Source organism: Wyeomyia smithii, chromosome 1, assembly GCF_029784165.1.
Source record: "Wyeomyia smithii strain HCP4-BCI-WySm-NY-G18 chromosome 1, ASM2978416v1, whole genome shotgun sequence".
Taxonomy (NCBI): domain Eukaryota; kingdom Metazoa; phylum Arthropoda; class Insecta; order Diptera; family Culicidae; genus Wyeomyia; species Wyeomyia smithii.
In genome coordinates this window covers 21063091-21088301 of record NC_073694.1, presented here as the reverse complement: position 1 = coordinate 21088301, position 25211 = coordinate 21063091, and the positions used below count along the sequence as shown (strand labels likewise).

At 33.8% G+C, this 25211-nt stretch overlaps 1 protein-coding gene across 4 annotated transcripts in view; it reads left to right on the top strand.

Annotated features, from left to right (window-relative positions):
• Positions 1-25211, top strand: part of LOC129719112 (titin) — a 145435-nt gene that overhangs the window by 23845 nt on the left and 96379 nt on the right. The gene's annotated exons all lie outside the window — the stretch shown is intronic.

Below are 25211 nucleotides of genomic sequence, written 5' to 3'. Positions count from 1 at the left end.
CAGCTTCGTCATATTCTCAATAAATCCTTGATCCTTTTTCACACTTTTTTGGTACATCGCCATAGATTCATGAAATATTTTAAAGAATGTTTTTATCTTTCTGTGATATATTTTGACGAATTACTGTTATCTTTTTGGTTCAATTTTAATTTATTTGTGACACTTATTTGATACATATTGTATTCATATTTAATACATTTTTGGCACTTTTTAGACATACTTTGAACAGATTTTTGACACATTTTACTTACAGCTTGTCGCATAATTTGAGTTTTCTTCTAAACATTTTACACTTTTTGACATGTTTAGGTTATTATTTACACATGTTTGGAATATTATTAACCATTTTTTCGGTTCATTTTTTATGCGATTTCGAAACATCTTGGACACCTTTTTTTAAATATATTCAAAACCTTTTTGTCACATTCTCGTCATAACTTGGATACAGTTTTCACAGTTTGGGCACATAGTTTTTTCTATCAAATTTTATCCCTTATCTTGATTCATCACTCTTATTTGTCTATTTTACTATCAAATTTTACCAAATTTTAAAGTAAAACGTTCCACTACTCGATGAATTCTAGAGGTGAATACATTTACCTTAAAAATTCAGGGAAATTTGACGTCAAAATGAACAAATGAGACTGATGAGATAAATATAGGATTGCCCTTTTTAACTCTTTTGCTAAAGAGAGCTTCGTAGCCGCAAGGTTACAGAGTCCGCTTTGATAAGCAAGTGGTCGTGGGTTCGAATCTTAGTAGAATCAGGCCATTTGGTTGTCAAAGGACTTTAACATGGGTTCAATCTCAGGCTCTCTACTACATACCCTTCCTCCAAGCTGAATTATATATACCCTTGCTGACTTTCATCCTAACAAAAAAGTCCCTCTTATAATAAAACTGTTCTGAGTAACGTATAATAGTTCTCTTCAGGGAATTGTAATTATGACGCGCTCTTGGCTGGAGGAACGAGGTTTCGATACGACTCCTTCCTCTTGACAAAAATATAAGTCCTACTTATAATAAACCTGACCAGAGGTGAAGCATTGAGTGCCTCTTCAGGGAATTGTGATTGTGACGCGGTGTTGGTAGGAGGAACGAGGTTCGATAAGACTCCTTCCTCTTGACAAAATAAGTCCTTCTTATAATAAAACTGATTTCAAAAATATTTACCCTCTACAGGGAATTGTAATTGGCGATATTGGCACGAGGAACGAGGTTTCGATAAGACTCCTTCCTCTTGACATAATAAGTCCTTCTTGTAATAAACCTGGCCAGAGAGGAACGTTAGGTGTAGCCTCAGTTCAGGCAATTGTAATTTGGCGTTATTGGTAGGATAGAAAAGAGGCTCGGTATAGTAGAGCAGTAAGCTTGAAATGAAAGGGTAAACTCTCACACACAAGCACGATAATAAATAAAAAAAGCGTATCATTCACTTCAATAGTGATACTTCCAATAATATAAAGTGCGGAGTACAAAAAACACCTGGGCAATATCACAATAGATCAAAATGTCTCTGGTCGCAGTGATGAGTCCACACAGAAAAAAAAACTCTTCTGCTAATGATAACATTTAGACACATTTCTTGAGCATATTTTAGATACACTTTTGAATAGTTTTGGCATATTTTTGATACCTTTTTGTTGAACCTCATTGCTGACTTCGTGTCAACATAAGTTTGAGGCATTTTTTGTGCATCCTTGGACACAACTCTTGGACATGTTCTGCATAATCGGGAACATACACATATTTGACACATATTTTAGTCGTTTCTGGCTCACTTTCTAAACATTTGTGCCATGATTTTGACACAGTTTTTAAAGGATGATTACCGAGAATTTTTTTTTTTTTTGAAGAATGAAAACGAAAAAAAAAAGACCATTTTTGAAACATTTTTAATACTTCTTACACATTTTCAATACATTGTAGACACTTTCTGTTATGTACTTGAAAAATTTTTCGACATGATTTTGGCTCGTTTTGAGCACAGTATTGACCAATGTTTACTATAATTTTACCATATTTTCTGACGTATTATTGATTAACAATTGTTCTTCTGAAGCATCCAAAAATTTGTTTAAAAGAACTTAAAATCGCTGCAAAAATGCATTTTGTTACTTAAAAGCCCTAGAAGCTATAAAATAATAGTCAAAGAATGGAATGTGGATGATCAGAAAAAACTCTTACTTAACAAAGTAATAAACAATTCAGGAAGTAAATGATATTTTGTTGCGCCGCATCACATGGAAAAGGGCCTTGTCACGCAACCAGTTAAACTTTTTAACGAATGGCAAAAAATACGCACAAGATTCCTCAAGATTCCAACGGACAGCAAACAGCAACAAGTTGATAATTCATTTTAAATGTTATCAATCATTCGTTATGTTGACTTTTAAAATATAATTTTTATTGTATCTTTTGATGAAAAATAAAATAGTTTTCCTCCAGTTTTCAAGTGAAAAATAGGTGAATTGGCGTGAAATCCCTCATTAATGAGTTCGATGGCCCAATTAGGCACCTATCGTTTATTCAATCTGGAATGAGTGTGAAAGACAGGCAGATGGAGAGAAGAAACAGGCCAAACGATGAATGATTCCTCCGCGATCGGCTGTGTGTTCTTTATCAGTATCCAGTACTGGCGGCACCTGAAGGAAAAAAAAATAGAGTAAACTCCAGAGGGAGTCGAAGCGAAAAGTTTCGCAGAAGAATAAATCGTAGATCGATTCCACACACACGAGCGCCGTGGTTCGCTGAGCAGCTAAAAAAAAAGCGGTGGAAAATAAAAGTAACGGAGACATTTCACCACGTGATTTCCGCTACTCGAGGCAGCAGCAGCCTAAAACGAACGGATCTTCGCGCTGTCCGAATTCGAAATTGATGATGCTGATCATGATCACTTCCTTTCGCACTCTGTTTCTTTCTGGCGCGCGCGAAGGCTTGCACGACACGAAGTTAGGGAAACGAAGGAGGGACCCGCGTGGTGATCGCAGAAGATATTTTAATTAATTTAAAAACAGTTCTTCGAAGCTGGTCTACACTGTCGCTGCTGGTGCTGCTGTTGGACCAGTTCTTCGATACTGCTATCTCGGCCATCGGAAACCACTTTTTTCTTCACACACACACAAACACACTCACCAATTTACGAATAGGTAGAATGTGGCAGTAAACGAACGCGATAGAACAGAGACGGCGGCCCAGGGTGCGACAAAAATCACTGAACTTGAAACGAAGCAAAGAGGCGCGAAGAGCAGCAGCGGAACCCCAGAGCAGATAGCCGGGAATCCGTCCATCAAATCTGGCAGCAACAGCAGCCGACTCGATAACGGTGGTTTCGTTCGTTTACCTACTCATCATCGCCTGCCCGCGCTTGTCCGGGGGCGGTCCGGTCCGGAAAGAAGAATTATGCTAATTAGCAGGATTGGATGATATAAAATGATTAAGGCGCTAATGCTTATCATTATGATAAATATTTCCATAGGTTTTTATCTTCCATTTCTCTTTTTTTTTGGATCATGAGTTGTGCGGAAACAAGTGAAGCTGTCAAAACAGAAGTCGCCGTATTTGGAGTGGGCAAATTTGTCGCTCGGTTTGTAATTCGACCGCTTAGTGTCAGTGTCAGAGCCGGGGTGGACACACGCGACTGACGTGACGGATTACAAAAACGATTTCGCTTTTCTGTAACACAAGATGTGAATTGAGCGTCTGAGAAAGAGAAGGCGAAAAACCGGTTCGGGACAATATTTTTTTTTCGGGCGTGAATGAGTAGCGAAAAAGAGGTTTTGCAAAAATAAAACTAAAAATCAACGGAAACCGCCATACAGACCTGGGGCTGTGCAGACAGACAGACACAGTGGGAAAATAACTTAATGGTGACCCAGATTGATTGCCCGGCTACTGCTGCTGCTGGGGAGATGTAGGTTAGAGGAACACACTCCTAGGAGTTCTGTTGCACTTAGGTAAACTAAACCAAAAAAAGAAAAAAAACGATCGTAATGCATTAATCGAACAGTTTAGAGAGTTTATGCTGAACGGTAGATTTGTGCGAAATGTTTTTCGTTGCTTTCGGCTTTTGGAACTGGGTAGTTTTTCCCCCGAAAGAAAAGTATGTCGAAGTCGAGGAAAAAAGAACAACATTCCTGTGGGAATTCATTGTGATTAAGGTTAATATGACTGCACTTTTTTCGTATGTCAAATAATTCTATACTACACCTCGTCTTTCATATGAAGGGACGAGCCCTTGATTCAATTTCAAGTAGTTTAAGGAGGAGTGTCTCAATAATATTTCAATAATTTTGAGCGTCGAATACTGTGTAACATTTTTCTAATTTAATCTGTGTTTTCTTTTATTTACAGGTAATAACTTATGAAAGGATAAATGGGTTTAACTCAGAAGGTTTAGTGGCATTAGTAAGTACCGACTGAGGGAATCTCCAAGATGAAAAACTGTCCGTGATTGGATTACTCTGACCTCAGATTTATTTGAAAGTTAATGTCAATTTCTGTCATGACTTGACGATTACATCGCCGCTCACTCTTAAGTCTCTGTGCGTTGATATGAATCAGATTTCAAACATTGTCAACCTTACCGAACTCGAGTGGGGAAGGGGAAATTATTCGACCTATGAGTAAACTTCTTCGACTTCAGTTATGAGTAGTCAAAGTCGAATGTTCGTTTTGTTGAATCATGCGATTAATATCGCATTTGTGCTTATTAATCTAGTTGATTCTCAAAAGTGTTTTATCTTTGTTATACTAAACAAAGGTTATAAAATCGGTCGAAAAACGCAAAATAGATCCAAGGCCCGGAGGGCTGAACCGTATATACCATTCGACACAGCTCGACGAACTGAGCAATGTCTGTTCGTGTGTATGTGTGTGTGTGTATGTGTGTGTGTGTGTGTATGTATGTTGTCTGTATGTATGTGCCGCAAAATACTAACGCACCTTTCTTATAGAACGCAATATCCGATTTTGATGATCTTAAACGCAAACGAAAGCTACTAGGGTCCCCCAGAATGCTACCGAGTGGATTTTTTATTAATGGCTTAGATTTTAAGATATTGATTGAAGAGTATTTTCTTACATGGGTATTCAACTTTACACGCAAAATCGATCTGTGGAGGACTAAGCTTGAAATGCCAATCGACTCAGCTCGGTGAGTTGAGCAATGCCTGCATGCGTGTGTATGTGTACCGGTATGTGTGTATGTATTTTGTGTGTATGTATGTAATGATACATCATGACACACATTTTTTACAAAACGCGTTATCCGATTTTGATGTTATTAAGCGCAAAAGAAAGCTGTTGAGCTCCCCTAATATCCTACTGGCTTGAGTTTCTAATAGTTACTGAAGATTCAAGATAATGGACAAAAAATATTTTTGACATTGAACTGTTTAAATATTTTCGAAGACTCTCACTCAGAAAGAAATTTCTCTCTTTTTCTCTCTTACTCTCTCTCTCTCTATCTCTCTCTCTCTTTCTCTCTCTCTCTCTCTCTCTCTCTCTTGCTCTTTTTATATCTATTCATTTTTAACAGAAAATAAGAATCATAGACAGCTTTTACCTTTGTTATACTAAACAAAGGTTATAAAATCGGTCGAAAAACACAAAATAGATCCGAAGACCAGAGGGCCGAATGGTATATGGGTCATTCCATGTCAAGTGTCCGAGGAAATGCATCGACCATCTCCGATTTCGACCAAAATTTGTGAGTCGATGTATTTCGAGCCGGAACTTATAAGTACAAAGTGTTGTACCGATCGGTGGACCCCTCGGCCAATGGGACTGCCTCCGTTTTTTGCGAATTTATCAAAACACCTATTTTATTTTGTGAATATCTCGGGACCCTGAAGAGCTACAGGTGATATTGACATATTATTTTGAAGGGTTTTAGATGTAGAATCGAGCAACGTGATCAACTTTTTTCTGCAGTATTGTCAACATTGCTTTTTTTTCGATTCAAAACTTAATTTGCAATTTCCTCAAAATACCCCCCCTTCGATTTTGATTTTGACCACGCCAATGTGTTAAGCAGACGATTTTACATAGGAATCACTTATCAGCAAAAAACAAAATGTAGCGTTCCAGAGATACAGCATTTTCAAAATTGCAAGATTTTGGATTTTGTCTACGCACGAAAGCGCTTCTACATAAATTGCTGCAATCTCAATGGTATCCTAGCAGGCGTTTGTGTAATCGAAGAGATGTACCTTAGAGGAGCATCCGTTAATGATGTAACGCAAAAACTCCCGCTGTAGAATCATTTTCACGAAAGGTTACAGGAGAGTTTTGGCTACACTTTTCGTATTTAAATTCAAACTGTTTTTTGTTAAATGTAGACTTCTGTTCATGATTCGAATTTTGAAACCAACTTGTGACATTGTTAATAACGTGAAAAAAATGCTGATTTCAGATTTCATTTCATAATTTTGCATATTTACATTCAACACCACATGTTTAAACAAATCTCCGAACGCACCCAAAATATTTTATCATAACCGTGGTGAGGTGAGGGTGGGGGGCGTGGTGAGGAGTTTGTTATAAACCTACGAAATTATCTATAGAGGTCTGACTTTGTGACGAAATGCTACGGTAGAAGAAGGGGATGGGGGTAAAAAAAAACTACGTCATTTATGCATGCTCCCTTAGGTGCTAGTAAACCTCATCACGTAAGCTGCTGTGATAACCAATACCATTTTTCAGCGACACAAATTCGTTTTACACATTGTTTACAATTTTGAAATCATAGCAAACCTTGAATCAGGAGAAACATGACCATTCGCCTGTTAGGAAATTGTTTTAAATTGAGAGAGGATAATTTCTACAATGTGATAAACCAAATAAAATGAAGATTCATGTGAGAAGTGTAACCAAAATTCTCCTGTAACTTTTCGTGAAAATGATTCTAGAACGGGATTTTTTGCGTTACATCATTAACGGATGCTCCTCTAAGGAACAACTCTTCAATTACACAAGCGCCTGCTAGGATACCATAAGGATAGCAGCAATTTATGTAGAAGCGCTTTCGTGCGTAGACAAAATCCTAAATCTTGCAATTTTGAAAATGCTGTATCTCTGGAACGCTACATTTTGTTTTTTGCTGATAAGTGATTCCTATGTAAAATCGTCTGCTAAAAACATTGGCGTGGTCAAAATCAAAATCGAAGGGGGGGTATTTTAGGGAAATTGCAAATTAAGTTTTGAATCGAAAAAAATGCAATGTTGGCAACACTGCAGAAAAAAATTGATCACGTAGTTCGATTTTACATCTAAAACCCTTCAAAATGATATGTCAATATCACCTGTAGCTCTACAGGGTTCCTAGATATTCACAAAATAAAAAAGGTGTTTTGCTAAATTCGCAAAAAGTGGAGGCAGTCCCATTGGCCGAGGGGTCCACCAATCGGTACAACACGTTGTACTTATAAGTTCCGGCTCGAAATACATCGACTCACAAATTTTGGTCGAAATCGGAGATGGTCGATGCATTTCCTCGGACACTTGACATGGAATGACCCATACACCATTCGACTCAGTTCGACGAACTAAGCAATGTCTGTTCGTGTGAGTGTGTGTATGTGTGTTGTCTGTATGTGTGTGACGCAAAATATTAATGCACCTTTCTTATAGAACGCAACATCCGATTTTGATGACTTTATATGCAAATGAAAGCTACTGTGCTCTCCCAGAATGCTACCAAATGGATTTTTGATTAGTGGCTTAGATTTCGAGATATTGACCAAAGAGTATTTTTTACATAGGATATTTAACTTTAAACACCAAATGAATCTGTTGAGGGCCAAGTATGTGTATGTGTGTATGTGCGTGTGTAGGTGAAAATATGTTGTTTATCTGTGTGGTATATCAAAATCGAACAAAGAAAAACAAGAAAAAATCTCACCTTTCTTACAGAACGCATTATCCGATTTTGGTGTATACAAGTGCAAATGGAAGCTCCAAAGCTCTTTAAAAATCCTACTGAGCGAGTTGTTTCATCAGTTGCTTGAATGTTAGAATATTCCAATCAAAATGTATAAACATAAGATATTTTACATTTTGGATCATTTCTCTCTCTATCTTTCTTTTTTTTTCTATCTCCCTTTCTCTCTTTTTCTCTCGCTCTCTCTTTCTTCAACCGCTATTTATTTCTCAAAAGAAACTAAGAGTAAAAGACATCTGTGCTGTGTTTCATACTCTGTGTAGTGCGTTCTAACTGGTGATAAATTAATGAAACTTTTGTTTTTAATAGCTCTTTAATAACAGTTTTCAAAATATTTCGGAGGGAACCGGAATGTTTATTTAAGTTCTCTTTCTACTCACCTGATACACTACGCTTTTGTGTATTATAAATATTGCTTTCTAATTTAAAAGTCAGTGCAAACAGAGTATCCATATCCTACTCATCCCACTTCTCGTTGTCGCAGTAAGTTTTATAAAGTTCTGAAATTGTTTTGGATTTAACCATACAGCCTAGGCCTTGAAAAAGAGTAACGTACTCGAATACACTTTGAAAAGCCAAAATCTTTAAGTCTTGCGAAAAACCTTCATTTTCAAATCATACATTTGGAATAGAATTAAACTGACAACTTTTAACAAGAGCACAAAGCATTCAACGCGTTCCTGTATAATTATGATCTATAATGTCTTAAGAGCAAGTTTGTAGAACTTTGCTGTAATTCGTAGGAAATATTCGATGCTAATTCATAATCTACAATCATTAGGCTCTTTTCTAGATTTTGTGATTTTTGAAAACGAAACCATTGCGGTATTTAAGCTTGGATTATGAGAAATTATTTCAATAGTCTTGCAATGAACTGACAAACATATTTGCTGATCTAGAATGGAATCTGCATCACTGTTATCTTTATTGTTTCTGGGTGTTCGATTATGTCAAAAATTCATAAATTGTTTCTATCCTAGACAGCTTAAAAAAATAGTTTGGAGTCGTAAAAATATAACCCAGACTCCAGTGATGACATTCACAATATTTGTGAAAACCACCAATGTATTTGTGATTCAATGTATTTGGTTCATCCTCTGGACAACTATCTTTTAAATTAAATTTTAAACGATTTATGGTTTACTGGCATAAAAAGTTTATGTGTAGTAATAGTTAGTATAACAAAGGTTTCTGCACTGCTAGATGGATTAATTCAGGTTTTTCTTTTTTGTCGCGTTTTGTTTTAATATCAGTTTGTAGTATTTCCTAAATCATTTGATTTATCCAGCCCATGGAAATAAATTTGCGTTAATCTGAACACAACCATAACTTCTAAATTGCTCCAATCATCTTTTAACTGTCAAAGAAGAAAAGTTGAATTTACAGTTAGTCGCCAAGAGTTTTATGACTTGAAATTATTTTTAAAAGCATATCGAATTATTGACAATTGACTGTTTTCTAAAATGTTTAACTTTCAAATGAAAATTTGTCTCACATTTATTCAACCTGAACTTTTTATCAAAAGTTTTAAAATAATGTCAAGTTTCAACAAAAAATAAATTTCAAGAAAAAGACAATTTTGGTATTAACATTAGATTTAGTGTTTAGTTATCAATTTCTCAAGCTCTTCTCTTCTTAAATGAAAATTAACTCGAGAATGGAAGCATGTAGGACGTTAATTATTATAAACTTTTTAATCTGTATTGACTATCTGAATCGTTTAAAGTTTTTATCGGATTAATATTTTGAATTGTATTTTTTTCTAGAGCCTAACATTTAATAAAAAAATTGTCTTTAAATTTTTCATCGCGATTTTTTTTACCAAAAATTTTGCTATGATTTAAAGTTACTATTAAAAAAAAAGAAAAAAAAATTAACGTATTATTTAGTAGATTAAAATTTGTTATCTATATCTTACAATTTGTTGTAGTCAGAAATTTGTTTTTCACGATGCATTTTTGCAAGGCATTATCAATTCCCCACAAATAATTTTTAGACAGTTTTTCTATACAATCATAGATTTAGAAGCTACAATACTTTGAATAAAATCTACGCCTTTGAATAAAATTTTGGACAATTTTTTACAGTTTCTTGTTTGTTTTTGAACAGTTTCGGGATCGTCATCGGAAATATCTTTTGGACACAGTTTATAGGAAGTTCTTGGGCAGTAACTAAGCCGGTTTCATGTTCAATTGTTTTTGAGTTTTTTTTTTTTTAGTTTTTGAGAAGTTTTTTGCATCCATTTTCTAAATAGTTTTTAGATCGCTTCTGTAAAGTTTCCATACGGTTTTTCAGAAGATTTTGAACAGTCTTGCGACACCTTTCTAACAGTTTTCATATATTCGAATAGCTTTTGGAGAATTTTCAGCTATTTTTGGAGCAAAATTTAGGTTCAGTCTTTGATCTGTTTTTGCAATGTTTGTTTACACTATTTTAATGATTTTTTTACACTTTTTTTTATTTTTTTTAATAGAGTTTAGATAGTTCTGTACTTGTTTTAAACAGTTTTTTTATGTTTCGGGAAGTATGTCAATAGCCTATGAATTGTTTCAGATAGATCATGGGAAGCTTTTGAAAAGGTTTTAGTCAGGCTTTAAGAAGTTTCCAAATAGTTTTTGGATACTTAACGGAACATTTTCGTATTCCATAGAATTTTCGTTTCTATACCATGTTTCATTACTGCTTAATAGGCTGAGAATAGTTTTCTGACAGTTATTGTATAATTTTATTGAATGTTCTGGAGAGGTTTTCAAACAGTTTTGAATTGTTTTGCACTGTTTTTCTATGGTTTCGGAACATATTTTGTTCGGCTGCCGAGCATTTTTTACTAACCTGATTTAAAATGTTTCTAACAGTTTTTGGATGGATTCTAGACAGTTTCTGTTAGTTTTTTAAGAGTTTTATAAACAGTGCTCAGAGAGTTTTTAACAATTCGTTTAAATTTCCATACAGATTCGTTTTATTTAGTTTGTAAAGAGTTTTTAAACCGTTTTTTTGTTTTGTTCTTGACTGATTTTGGAATTTTTGGAAAAGACTCTCGAGCAGATGCTGAGTAGCTTTTCGATGTTTTCTAACAGTATTCGGATTACTCAAAAAACTGGAATGTTTTTAAATATGTCGTAATTGTTTTAGACAGTTTTTGCAAATTTTGCAATGGTTTCTGAACAGGCTTCGTTCAGTTAATGAATAGTGATTCCGCATTTTTTCATACAGCTTCCTATCAGTTTTTGTTTAGATGTTGTATTGTTTTAGGGAAATTTCTTGACAGTTTTTGAATAGTTTTTCAACCAATTTTGAACTGTTTTAGATAGATTTTCGAAGGTTTTTGAATAGAATTTCGGTAGTCTTAATAATTTTATAAGAGATTAAAGTAAATTTTCGGATTCTATACAATTTTCCTTTTTATACCATGTTGCTTAACAGCTTTCTGATAGTTTTTTGACAGATATTGGATTATTTTCAAACAATTTTTGAAATGTTTATGAAAAGTTTTTAACCAGTTTTGTAGAGGTTTCTAGACAGGTTTTGTTCAGTTTTTGTTCTTGATGATTTTTTCTACAGTTTAAGTATTGAGAGGGACAGATTATTGGATGTTTGAGAACAGATTCTCAAGCAGATGCTAGGTAGCTTTTCGATGGTTTCTGACAGAATTTGGATTATTCAAAAATTGGAATGTTTTTGAATATTTCGGAATTGTTTTAGACAGTTTTTGGCAAGTTTTGCAACGGTTTCTGACCAGGCTTCGTTCAGTTGTTGATTAGTTATCATCAGTGGTAGGCACCATTCCACAAATTCGCTAATTCGCTAATTAGCGACGCTAAAATTTAGTTAGCGATTTAGCGATTTCGCTAATTTTTGAGCTGGTTAGCGAAACTGTTAGCGTTGCTAAAATTTTGGCCTTCGAAACGCTAATCGCTAATTCGCTAAATTTTGTGGAGAAGCGTCAATAGAAATATTTAGAAAAACTGTGAATCGCTGATGGCGTACGTAAATTGCTTCGAAAGATGAATATACTTGACTGCGAAGGTTACTTTTGTCAGTTTTTTTACCCTAGAATGGAGTTCCAGTTATCGTACAAGCCACAGGAGCGTTTTGAAGAACAAGCACAAGGTCTAGATTGAATTTTTGGCACACGAAGAACTTTAGTAAATTGCAATGCGCTTGAAATTATGACAACTTTGGTTCTACTTTTTCGATTCAGATAACAATTGAGTTTTCATGCAAACATTCCTAAGAGTATCTATTTTCAATGCAAGCTAAATAACTTTTGTTATTCTTGTTTTTCGTGAACCTCTTATTGTAAATACTTAGCTTTAAAAAGTAATTGTTTTCGTTTGTTTAACCAAAAGAGATCAAAGTGGTCCAAATCTTACAAAACACGAGCAATAAATATAGCGATATGACTATTTACATATTGAAAAGTTAGCGATTAGCGATTAGCGAAAGTTTCGCTAATGTGGGTTTAGCGTTTAGCGATTAGCGTCGCTAAATTTTCGGTTAGCGGTGCCCACCACTGGTTATTATACATTATTTTTAAACAGCTTTCCATCAGTTTTTGCTTAGGTGTTGTATTGTTTTGAGGAAGTTTCTTTACAGTTTATGGATAGTTTTAATTTTCGAAGTTTTCAACAGTTTTTGAACTGTTTTGTACAGGTTTTGGTAAGTTTTTCAAGAGACTTCCAGCAGTCTCGAAAGGTTTTTAATAGCTTTCAGTAAATCATCGGCTGCCATACAATTTACGTTTTTATACCGTGTTTCGTAATTGCTCAATGAAACTTTTTTGACAGTAATTGGATTATTTAAAAAAAAATGGAATGCTAATTGAATGTTTTTGATGAGTTTTTAAACAGTTTATGTATTGTTAAAGACAGATTGAGAGATGTTTAGAAAAATATTTTGGGTAGATGCTGAACAGCTTTTTGGTAATTTTCAAGAGTATTTGGATTATTTCGAAAAAATTGAATGTATCTAGAAAGTTTCCTGAACAGTTTTGAACTGGTTTATATAGTTTTTGGAAAGTTTTTCAACGGTTTCAGGACAGGTATCATCAGTTGATGAACTGTTCACATGCATTTTTTCAACAGCTACTATTCGATTTTTGTATTGCTCTTGCTAAATTTTTTTTCAGCTTCTTGATAGTTTTAAAAACCTCTTTCGATTTTAAGATAGATTGTAAGAAGTTTTTGAAAAGGTTTTCAGCAGTTACAGTGAAAAGTCTTAAAAGCTCTCGAATAGTCGTCGGAAAGTCTTTGGATTCTATACTATTGTTATTTTTACACCATGTTTAATAATTCTATAACAGCTTTGGCAGATTTTTGACAAATTTTTATATTCTTCAAAATGTTATTGGAAAACTGTGTAACAGTAACAAATTGGTTTGTATAATTTCTAGGCAACTTTTGGACAGTTTTTAAAAAGTGTTCTCATAGTTTCTGGACGGGTTTTGTTCAATCAATGAACAGGTTGTATACGATTTCTAAAAAACTCTTGATCAGTTTTTGTGTTGTTTATGGAATGTGATAGTTTTTCAGCAGGTATTGCATAGTTTCTTGAAAGTTTTTGTATTGTTTTTAGAAGGTTTCTCAACAGGTTTCGGATTGTTTTGGAACAGTCGCTGTAAAGTTTTCTGGGAGTTTTTCAGACAGTTTTTAGTAAATTTTATGATAATCTGTAATACAAGTAATACAACAAGTAACACAAGTTTCAGTTTCGGTTTCGGATAGTGTTTGACCAGATTTTGGTGTCAGTGTCAGTTTTTGAAATGTTTGTGTGAAGTTTCTCAACAGTTTTTGGATAGTTATTAGGCAACTTCTGGAAAGCTTTCAAACAATTTCCAGATAATTTTTAACAATTCAAGACAGTTTTTCTACAGAAGTTTTTGGACGGTTTTTGTGTGGTTTATCTACAATTTGTGGACAATTTTTCAACAGTTTCTGGAATGTTGTTTAACAGTTTTTAATTTATTTCCGTTTTATACCATGTTTTATAATTCTACAAGAGCTTTCGGACATATTTTTGACAAATTTTTATATCCTTCAAAATAAACAACAATTTCAAGGTAGTTTGTATAGTTTCTAGGCAACTTTGAGATAGTTTCTAGAAGGTTTTTTAATAGTTTCTGGACGCGTTTTTTTTCAATATTTTGACCGATTTGTATTGTTTTTGAAAGGTTTCCTAACAGTTTTCGGATAGTTTTGGTGTAGTTGCTGTAAAGTTTTCAGGGAGTTTTCCAGACAATTTTCAATAAGTTTGTGATAATCTGTATACAGTTTTTATACAAGTTTTAAACAGTTTCAGATAGTGTCCGACCAGATTTAGGTGTAAGTTTTTGAATTGTTTGTGAAAAGTATCTTAACAGTTTTTGGATAGTTCTTAGACAACTTCTGAAAAGTTTTCAAACAATTTTCAGGTAATTTTTCCGTTTTTATATTGTGTTTTATAATTCTACAGCTTTTGGACAGAGTTTTAACAAATTTTTATATTCTTCGAAATGTTATTGGAAAGTTGTTTAACAATTTCAAATTGGTTTGTATCGTTTCTATAGGCAATTTTTGGACAGTTTTTAGGAAGTATTTTAATGGTTTATGGACGGGTTTTATTCAATTAATGAATAGATTTTATGCGATATCCAAAAAACTATTGATCAGTTTTGGTGCTGTTCTTGTGTTGTTTATGGAATGTGATAGCTTTTTAGTAGATATTGCTAAGTTATACAGGAATGCTTTAAAAGTTTTCGACCGGTTTATTTCTTGATCAGTTTTTGTATTGTTTTTGGAACGTTTCCTAACAGTTTTCGGATAGTTTTGGAACAGTTGCTGAAAAATTTTCAGGGAGCTTTCTTGACAGTTTTAAGATAATATTTTGATAATTTGTATACAGTTTTTATACAAGTTTCCAACAGTTTCGGTTAGTGTTTGACGAGATTGTCAGTTTTTGAATTGTTTGTGTAAAGTTTCTCAACAGTTGTTGGAAAGTTATAAGAAAACTTCTGAAAATTTTTCAAACAATTTTCAAATAATTTTTAACAATTTGTAGACAGTTTGTATTCAAATTATGTGCAGTCTCTGATAGTTTTTGTATAAATTTTGGATAGTTTTTGTACCAGGAAACTATTAAGAGAGTTTTCTAGTACATATTGCACATTATTTTAAAAGTCCACAGAAGTTTTTGAACAGTTGTTGTGTAGTTTATTTACAATTTGTGGACAATTTTTCAACAGTTTCTGGAGTATTGTTGAACAGTTTTCAGATAGTTTCAAATTGCTTGCGGTCATTTTTCGGGTTGTTACTAAGCAGTTTTTGTATTGCTTTAAAAAAATTTTAAATAGTTTTTGGATAGACAAATGATTTTTTGGCGATTCGTAGTCTTTGAAGTAATTCTGGACATTTTTTTTATTGTAGGAATTTCCGTTTGTATACTTTTTTTACAACTCTACAAAAGCTGTTGGATAGATTTTTAACAAATTTTTAAATTCTACAGAATGTTTTTGGAAAGTTGTGAAACAGTTTAAAATTGGTTTTTATAGTTTCTTGGCAATTTTTGGACCGTTTTTAGAATATAATTTAATAGTTTCTGGCTGGTTTTTTGTTTAATTAATGAGCAGGTTTTATACGATTTTTAAAAAACTCCTGGATCAGTTTTTGTATTGTTTTTGGAATGTGATAGTTTTTAGTAGATATTTGACATTTTTTCGAAAGTTTCTTAGTGGTTTATTTCTTGATAAGTTTTTGTATTGTTTTTTGGGAACTTTTCTAACAGTTTTTGAATAGTTTTAGAACAGTAGCTGTAAAGTTTTCTGGGAGTCTACTAGACAGTTTTTAGGTATTTTTTTATAATTTGTATACAGCTTTCATGCAAGTTTTCAACAGTTTCGGGTAGTGTATCAACACATTTGGTGATAGTTTTTGAGTTATTTGTGTTAAGATTCTCGGTGTTTCTAGTGTTTTGATAGTTATTAGACAACTTTTGAAAAGTTTTCAAATATTTTTCAGATAATTTTTAACAATTTGTAGACAATTTTTATTCAAATTTTGTACAGTCTTTGATAGTCTTTGTATACATTGTAGTTTTTATACCACAAAAAATTTTCTTTAGTAGACATTATTTCGAAAGTTCTACAGAAGTGTTTGGACAGTTTTTGTGAGGTTTATCTACTATTATTGGACAATTTTTCATCAGTTTCAGGAATTTTTCGAAAATTCTATTAAAGTTTTTAGAAAGTTTCTGAGCGTTTTTTTTTTATTTATTAGTTTTTATGTTGTTTTTGGAAGATTTCCCATCAGTTGCTGTAAAGTTTTCAGGGAATTTTCCAGACAGTTTTCAAATAATTTTTTAATATTATGTATGTAGTTTTCATACAAACTTCTAACAGTTTCGGATTGCGTTAGACCAGATTTTAGTGTCAGTTTTTGAATTGTTTTTGTAAAGTTTCTCAACAGTTGTTGGATAGTTATTAAACAACAATTGTGTAGTTCTGAACCAAATTTTCAGATTAATTTTAACATTTTTAGACAGTTTTATTCAAATGCTATGCAGTATAAATATGGATATTGCACATTATTTTGAAAGTTATACAAAAGTTTTTGTACAGTTTTTGTGTGGTTTATCTACAATTTTTGGACAACTTTTCAATAGTTTCTGGAATGTTGTTGAACAGTTTTTGGATAGTTTCAAATTGCTTGTGGACAGTTTTCGGGTAGTTAATAAACCGTTTTTGTATTGTTTTTGAGAAGTTTTTTAATAGGTTTTGGATAGATGAATGATTTTTTTTAACGGTTCGTAGTATTTAAACTAACTTTAGACAGTTTTTATATTGTTGGAGTGTTGTTTCAGGAAAATAGGATGACTGAGAAAACGACTTAACATTTTATTTATTGAAATACTGTCCGACGATTCGTCATTGATTAACGACATTATCAGAGAAAGTCGTTCTACTTTTTCTGAGAAAAAACTTCGCATTTGGGATAACTTTCAGATTTTTTCTACAATAGTTTTTGGACAGTATTTGTATAGTTTATATCAAATTTTTGGACAACTTTTTAGAAATAAAATATTAAACACATTTTGAACAGTTTTTGATCGGTTTTCGAATTGTTTTCAGGAGGTTTTCTAACAGTTTTCAGATAGATTTTAAATAGTTTCTGTGAAGTTTCCAGACAGTTCTAGACGAGATTTTCAACAGTTTTGAGACACATTTTGTACATTTGAAAAACCTTTTTCTGAGTTCTGGGACACCTTTCGAAACTGACAGCAACAGTTTTTGAACTGTTTTTCATAGATTATTGATAACTTTCATGAGCTACTGTGGATGTATTTCAAATTACTTTACCTCTTTGAGAATAAGTTTTGCGCTGTCTATTTCCAGTATTTGGATGATTTTTCCCTACAGTTTTTGGAGTCTTTGAATTGTTTTATAGTGGTTTTGAACGCTTCTTTTTTTGTAAAATTTGTGGTAACAACTTTTCAAACGCTTCTTTTAGTTTCTAGGAATTTTTTTCAACAGTTTATGTACTGTTTTGGACAAATTTTCGAAAGTTTTTGAAAAAGCTTGAACAGTTTCTTGATATTTTTTTGACATTTGTGGGATGTTTTTGAAAAGCTTTTATACAGTTTCGAATTTTTTTGGACAAACTGTAGGCAGCTTTTGAACAGTTTTTGGAATGCTTTCCAACAATTTTCAGACAGTTGTTTGGTTAATGATCAGTTTTTAAATATTTTTCAAAGTATAAGGATTTACATTGTTTTCTTAACAGTTTTTCAAAGGGTTTCTTAACAGTTTTTCAAAGGGTTTCTTAACAGTTTTGGATAGTTTCCATACAGTTGTTGTAAGGTTTTCAGAGAGTTCCCTGGACCATTTCCAGGCAGCTACTAAATGGGCTTCGAAAACTTTTAACATATTTCTCTGAGTTGGTGACCAGTTTCTGTTAGGTTTTTCAATTGATTTTAAAAAGTTTTTCAACTTTTATTTTATAGTGAAGTATTCAGACACATTTTGATCAGTTTTGAGACTCTTTTCAAACAAAATATTATACATTGGAACAGCCCTTGGAGTGTTTCTGGACGGTCTTTGAAAAAATGTTGGGGTCCATTTTTGAATTGTTTCTAGACAGTTGTTGAACTTATTTTCATAGTTTATTGATAGTTTTTATGGTGTGTTTTAGAAGTAGTATTGCTTTACCTCTTTGAGGTTTTGTAACTTTTGTAGCGATTGTTTTATACTGGTTTTAGTTTTTAAAGAGTTTTTCAACAGTTTTTCGAAACATCTCGCGATAAGTTTTTGTATTGTTTTTGGAAGGTTTTCTAACAGTTTTTGGATAGTTTTTAGACAGTTGCAGTAAAGTTTTCAGAGAGTTTTCTAATTAGTTTTCAGATGATTTTTTAAAAATTCGTAATCAGTTTTTTTTTAGTTTTTGTACAGATTTTGGACTGTAATGTATGGCTTTTTTTGAAGAGCTTTGGGCATATGTTTGACAACCTGCAAGTTATTTGCAAACATTCGGAAACCACAAAAGATCTAAATTACTGATAGCAGTGAACAAAAAACTTAGCTAAAAATGTTATTTTTTGTTGTTAGTATTTCTTGAATCACGACTAATATTCGAATAGGATTCATGTAATAATGGTATTGATAATTACGAATATTTAAGAAATTTACAAACAAAAATTTAATAAAATAAAAAAATGGTCTCTAAAATATTTTAATTGTGTATTTTTAATCAAAAACTTCTGTGTCTTTCATGTTTCTTTCCGGTTTTGAAAAGTCTTTCAACAGTATATGAACTGTTTTGGACAGAATTTGGGTAGTTTTAGGATAGTTTTTGGAGTATTTTTGCTTTTATGTCATGTATTTATTATATAAAATAATTGTAATTTGTTTTATACTAAAACAAAAGTTAATCTTCTAGACTCAAAGTAAAGTCTAGCGCATCCACATCAATTTTACTATTTCCAATTTACCTAACAGTTTTTGAAACGTTTTCAGACTAGTTGCTGTGAAGTTTTATAGCCAGTTTTCAGTTTCCTCTGACAATTTGTATACATCTCTCCTAGAAACAGTTTTCAACAGTCTTTGTACAGATTTTGAACAGTTTTTTTTATCATAAGACTGTGGGTTTCAGATAATTTTCGTACAGTTTTCGTGGTTTGAAGTTTTTTGACCATTTTTCAACCTGTTTGAGACAGTTTTTGGTTGTTGTTTTTTTTCACAATTTTGAGACAGTTTTTTTTAACAATATTTCGACGGATTTTAGGGTGTTTCAGAAAGCTTTCCGGACAGGTTTTGAAGACTACTTGGGCAGTGCTTTTGAAGTGTTTTGGTAGTTTCTGAATTGTTTGTAAATAATTTTTCAACTATTTGCTGAAGATTTGTTAGATAGTTTTTTATGATGTTGAGGGATTTGCACATTTTTCCACAGGTTTATGAGAATTGTGGAACAGTTTCTGAGTTATATACAGTTCTAGGAGTGTGTGTAGACAGATTTGGAATAGTCTTTCACCTCTCCCAGCAGTTTAATTGGCCAAAACACCATCGAAGATTGCGGGTTCGAGTACCGTCTGGACGAGGGATTTTTTTTTTCTAAGGCTAAATCCTTAGTCTGTGTTCATTATTCGCATCCTCGAAAAAATCACATACATTGTCCACTTTATAACATTTGTCAATCTTAAGTTGACTAACGAAGGAATGATTTTAAATCCTTTTGATTATCTGTTGTCAACCATATTTTTCAAACCATGAAAGCTTTCAACTACAGCAAAGCAGCAAAATGTTTCTCGATGACAACATTTAACGTGAATGCAGTTTACAACCATAAATATTCGTAACGGTTTTGAAGAACTTAACAAGCATGGCCCCATTGTAACACGGCTGATGGGTCGATTGCAGTTAAAACTCTTTCAACCGATTGTTCGATTTTACGATTATTGAGCTCCTTTACAAAAGGTTTGTCTAGGCTCTAAAGTTGATTACAACTCGATCGATGGCGATCATCTCACCTGATGATAATTATTTCAATAAAAATAAATTTTTGGGATATGTTTGAAAAACTCGTTTTTCAACCAATTGTCCAATTCCAAGCTGATAGCACCTGAAAAGAGTAAAAACAACCGATTATTGTTAAGAAACAGGAAAATGCCAACTGCAGTTAATGCAACCGCCCTGCCATTCAAAGCCGCCTCTGTGAGGTCAAACGGCATCAACCTATTAATCTTGGTGACTGGTGACAAGCACAAAAGCTGTTGAGAGTTTCCCCCGGCTGATGACGACAACAACACAGCCAGGAAGCAATCAGCCATTCAATTTCATCCCCATACCACAAGGTACAACACAGCTCAGCCAGGCTGGACCGATCTTAATTATTTATTGGTGCGGCTCTCCTACATCTTTGGGGTTAAACCAACGCGAATGGCTGCAACTGCAGCAGCAAGGCGAAACACTCCCCGCGAATGAAATAATAAAAACATGGCAAATCAGAAATCAAAATAAGAAACGAAACACAAAATAATGTATATGCGAATCTGACAGGCTGCCTTTGAAGAACTGACGGAAAGCCGGGAGAGGCAAACCGACGTCGTCAGCCAGTGGAGTTTCCGGATTCAATCCATGAATCAGACGCCTTTCAAAATATCCCACAACCGCAACAGCAGCAGCACCAGCTGAGATGAAACAAAAAAAAAAATCACAATTTCGATTCAATGAAACCCACGCGACCGGCCACCAAAACGACGAAGACGACGATGACACGCACTCTCATTGCCACCTCGGGTTCCATTCAGCGTCCGGTATATTTACACACATTATACAGAGAGCAACCGCTTCCAGCATCAATAACCTCAAAGTTGGAAATACCCTCGCCCTGCTTCGGCGCTGGCCGCGTACCAGGAACTGGCGGCCCGCCAGTAAAGTGATGGCTAGTGTGGAGAAAAAATGGAGCAGAAAAATAACATTTGTTCACGGGGTACTACTTTTCTTCCCCGGCCGGCGGCGCGCACCCGTTCCGTTAAGCCGCGCCGCGGCATAAGTTTCTTGGAATGAAAAGGAATGAAGTCCAGTCCGATCCGGACTCGTTATCAAGCTTCGAAGCAACGTTTAACGCCCAACAACCGAGCAAGCGATGGAGTTCAAGGATTTCGGATGAACGGGAATGTATCTGATTGTATTCAGGGTTATGTGCTGGTTTTTTTCTCTGAAAAAGTCGTTTAGTTTTGAAGATTTTTTCTTTGGTTTTCGGACTCTGTTTTGTCATCGCGTTAACCAGGGAGGGCGTGCAAAATCGAACTAAATTACAGCTCAGTCCAGCCTGGACGGCGTACGACGATGATTGACAGGGTCTCCAGTGTCCGTCGTCGACGACAACGTCGTCCCCATTCTTACAATAATTGCACGGTGCATAACACCGGCTGACAATTCAATCTCTCAAGAACCAAGAACCACCTAGCAGCTGGGGTGGAACTTTTTCCTCGAAGAGGAAAGAAGGAAAGCTAGCACCATAAATTCTCATTCAATTTAGCCTTCCTTTGGATCATAAAAAAATCAACGTCAACGCGCCGTCGTCTCCGTCACCGCATGATGAGTGCGGTTTTTTGTCCGCAGGACGCGTAAATCTCCGTCACTCGGAAAGAGAACACAAATTTTTGCTTTCATTCAATTCATTCAACACCGAAACCGCAACCGGCTTTCATGTGGGCGTAAAGCCCCTACTTTCGTTCGAACCGGAGTTTATCAACACAAATCACCTTTCTAGACAAAATCCCCGCATAACCGCAAAACTTCAAGATGCGGAGCAAAATTTTCGTCATTCGACTGATTAGCTGTTAGTAGCGAAGCATAGCGCGTGAATTCATTCATAAATTCCGAGGTGATCTGCAGCAGCGGTGGTTTTTTTTTTCGCCATTGAATTGCTAACTAAGTAGTTCCGAGGTTACAAGAACACGCGCGACTCGTCTTCTCGACTCAGTCCACGCGCTATTATCGGATCGGAACAAGTGTCGGTTTTGCGACGACAAAATGACACCGTTTTCCCAGGATTGTTAGCTCGGAAAGTAACAACAAAAGTACGGCGCTGCTTTTGAACTTTGGGTGGGTATGCAATTTAAACACCTCACAATAAACTGATGCTAAACTAGGCGTCATCAAGAGCGTCAGTTTGGAGCAAGCTGATCAGTCTTCCGAGAAGGATGAAAATGTAGTTGATTAGGTTTTGATGTACTCATTTGGTTGTTGCTTACGCTGGTTTTAGGACATCATTTTCTAATAAGTTCTATGGTTTTTCTGTAGGGACATCCGTTTGAAAATGGTTCCCGTGGCTCTGTGGTTAGCGATGTCGATCGGTTAGCTCTATCACACGGTTGGTGATATCGGGTTCGATTCCCGATCCGGTCGAGGATCTTTTCGAGCTGGAAATTTTCTCGACTCTCAGCACTTGGGCACGGTGTATAGTTGTACATATCCTACACATACAAAATATGCCAAAAACAATATCGATAACGAACTTCTCTCAACTGTTCTAGTTGATCGAGATCACTATTAGCCCCACAGGCTAGTGTGCGATATTGTTTGTTGTTTATCAGTTTTAAAATTAGATTCACTGTTGCAACTGGATTGTCACCACTCTACCCAACAAATTGATTAATTTTATTTGTCACCTTGACAGACAACAATGTCAATATTATGACACGTTTTGTAATTCTTTTTTTTTTCAACTACTTTCAGGTAATGATTATTTTCGTTCACATTCTATCAATTTAACTGCTTGGCATTCAGTAAGTACCAACCCTATCTGATCTGATTGATCAGGATATAATTGAACGTCAACCAAATTAGGCTAAAAACTGCTAAAGAAGGCTTCTAGGGTCAAATGTATGAAATTGGTATTAAAATAATTTAATTGGTAGAAATATCTGTTGACATTCGTTTCAAAGACATTTTATCTCCGAGGGGTTGAGAAACAAATAAAATCGACACGAATAAAAAGAAATATCTTTAATAAAAGTTTGAATGCAAGTTACGACGTTTGTAACATAAAATGGAAATTATATTAGTACCGGCTTATTGTGGACAAAAACAACAAAAGTAGCAACTCTCAACTCGGATATAAATGAAAACTGTTCTCCAGTGGAGGGTACAGCGTAAAAAAATCTCAAACCAGATTGGAATCGACGAACAACCCGTCAAATTCTCAGACTATGAACTGACTTAAAAAAAAAAGTGAATAGGCCTCAAAAACAGTAAAAAGTCCAGAAAATACTGGAAAAAGATATTAAACTTGGCTTTGGATACCGGAAATGTTGTTCAAAGCCATACAAATTATTCAAACTTAATCGCACATAAGGGTTGAAGTCACTATAAATGTTCCTCCATGTCAGAAAAAAGAAATAAAATGATGACTAATAATCCATCATAGAAGTTTAAACCAAATAAAATTTTATAAAATTTTTGTCTTAATTTTTACCTTTATTTTCTATTTTATTCGCCATTTTTGTCGTTAATTCGTCATAATTTTTTATGTACTCATACAATTATGTTTGTCGCCATTTTTGCTTTCCCTTTTGATGCTCTTTGTGGCATATTTTTCCATTATGATTGTCATCATTTGTATCATCATTCTTGCCATTATTTATGTCACCATTTGTGTTATCATTTTCGGCATTATTTCTTGTGTTTCCCATTCCATTTTTACTCTTTTTGTCAGTAATTCTGTCATTTTTTTGCTTGTTGTGATTGAAATTTTACCCATCAGCTTAGTCGTCATTTGGGTTCTTACGTTTTCCATAATTTGACTATTTTGCACGTGGTCCTTAATTTCGATTTTTTTTTTTGTTAATTTTGTCACTTTATTGTCACTGTTTTTGCCACCTTTACGGCTATTTTCACTGTCATTTTTGACATCATTTTCACTGTAATTTTGTCAGTATTGTTGACGTCATTTCTGTTACCACATTTGTGATATTTTTGTCATCATTCTGTTCGTATTCGTTATTTTGTTCATTAGTTCTGTCTTTATTTTTATCAGTTCCTTTAGTCATTTTTTCGCCATTCCACAATGGTCCAGATACCAAATTTAGGGGGAAATTTGGGTCTAGAGCTCTATAGCAACATTTTAGAGAAAAATTTTCTTCTACAAAGTTGTTACATATGATAAAGCGCTTATTGATAAATTATCAAAAATTAGGGTGACCAACATTTTCGATGCAATCAAGTATCTAACTTTTTTATATTTGTAGATAGACAAAAAATTTGTTCTACAATGTTATAGTTCCATTAATTATAAGTAACTTTGTAAAAAAAGTTTTTTTCTATCTCTAAAAACAACCGATTTATATTGAAAAAACACATTTTACCCTCTAACTTTTTTGTTTCAAAATTTATCTCAAACTGTCTGGACCATTGTGCATTCATGTAATCACTTTTTTGACATTTCTGTCATTATTTTTGTTGCCATGTTTGTCAACATTTTCATATAGTTTTTGTTTATTTTTTTTTTCAAATTTTGCTGTCTTATTGCTGTTTTATGTGTTTTCATTTTTTTTCGTAACTTAAGTTATAATTTCTACAGGATTTACCTACTTTTTGTAGTCATATTTGTCGTATTTTTCTCACTTTTTATGTCATTATTTTTTCGCTTTATTAATTACCATTTGAATCATCATTTCTGGCATAACTTTTGTTTATTAATTTTTTTTTTACCATTTTATTCATTGTTACTGTTGCCATTTACGTCACTTTTTGCTATTTTTGTGTCATTTTTTAAATTTTTGTTCTGTCACCATTTGGGATGTTCTTGTTTTCCTAATTTTGCCATGTATTCGTAGTCCTTCATTTTTTATCATTTTTGTCGCCTTTTTAATCGACGTCGGACTTGTTTTTCAAACAGTTTTAAATTTATTTATACGTTTGTCTGCATTTTTGTAATTATGTTTGTCATCATTTTAAAATTGTTTTTGGCATAGTTGTTGTCACCATTTTCAACGTCACTTTCATCGTTATTCTTCTAATAACTTTTCTCAGCATTTTAGTCATCATTTTTGATGTTTTTTCTGATATGTTTTGTAACCATTTGTCACTATTTTTGCTACCATTTTTACCATTTGTTTCACCATTTTTGTAATCATTTATGTCATCTTTTTTTTTTTGTCATTTTTAAAACTTTTACCCTTCTTTTTGTTTTCGTTTGCGTCATTTATTTTTGCTGTCAGGTTTGTCATAGCTTCGCCATCGTTTTCGTGTTCGGTTTTGTCGTCATTAACATTATTTATTGTTATTTTTGTTCTAGTG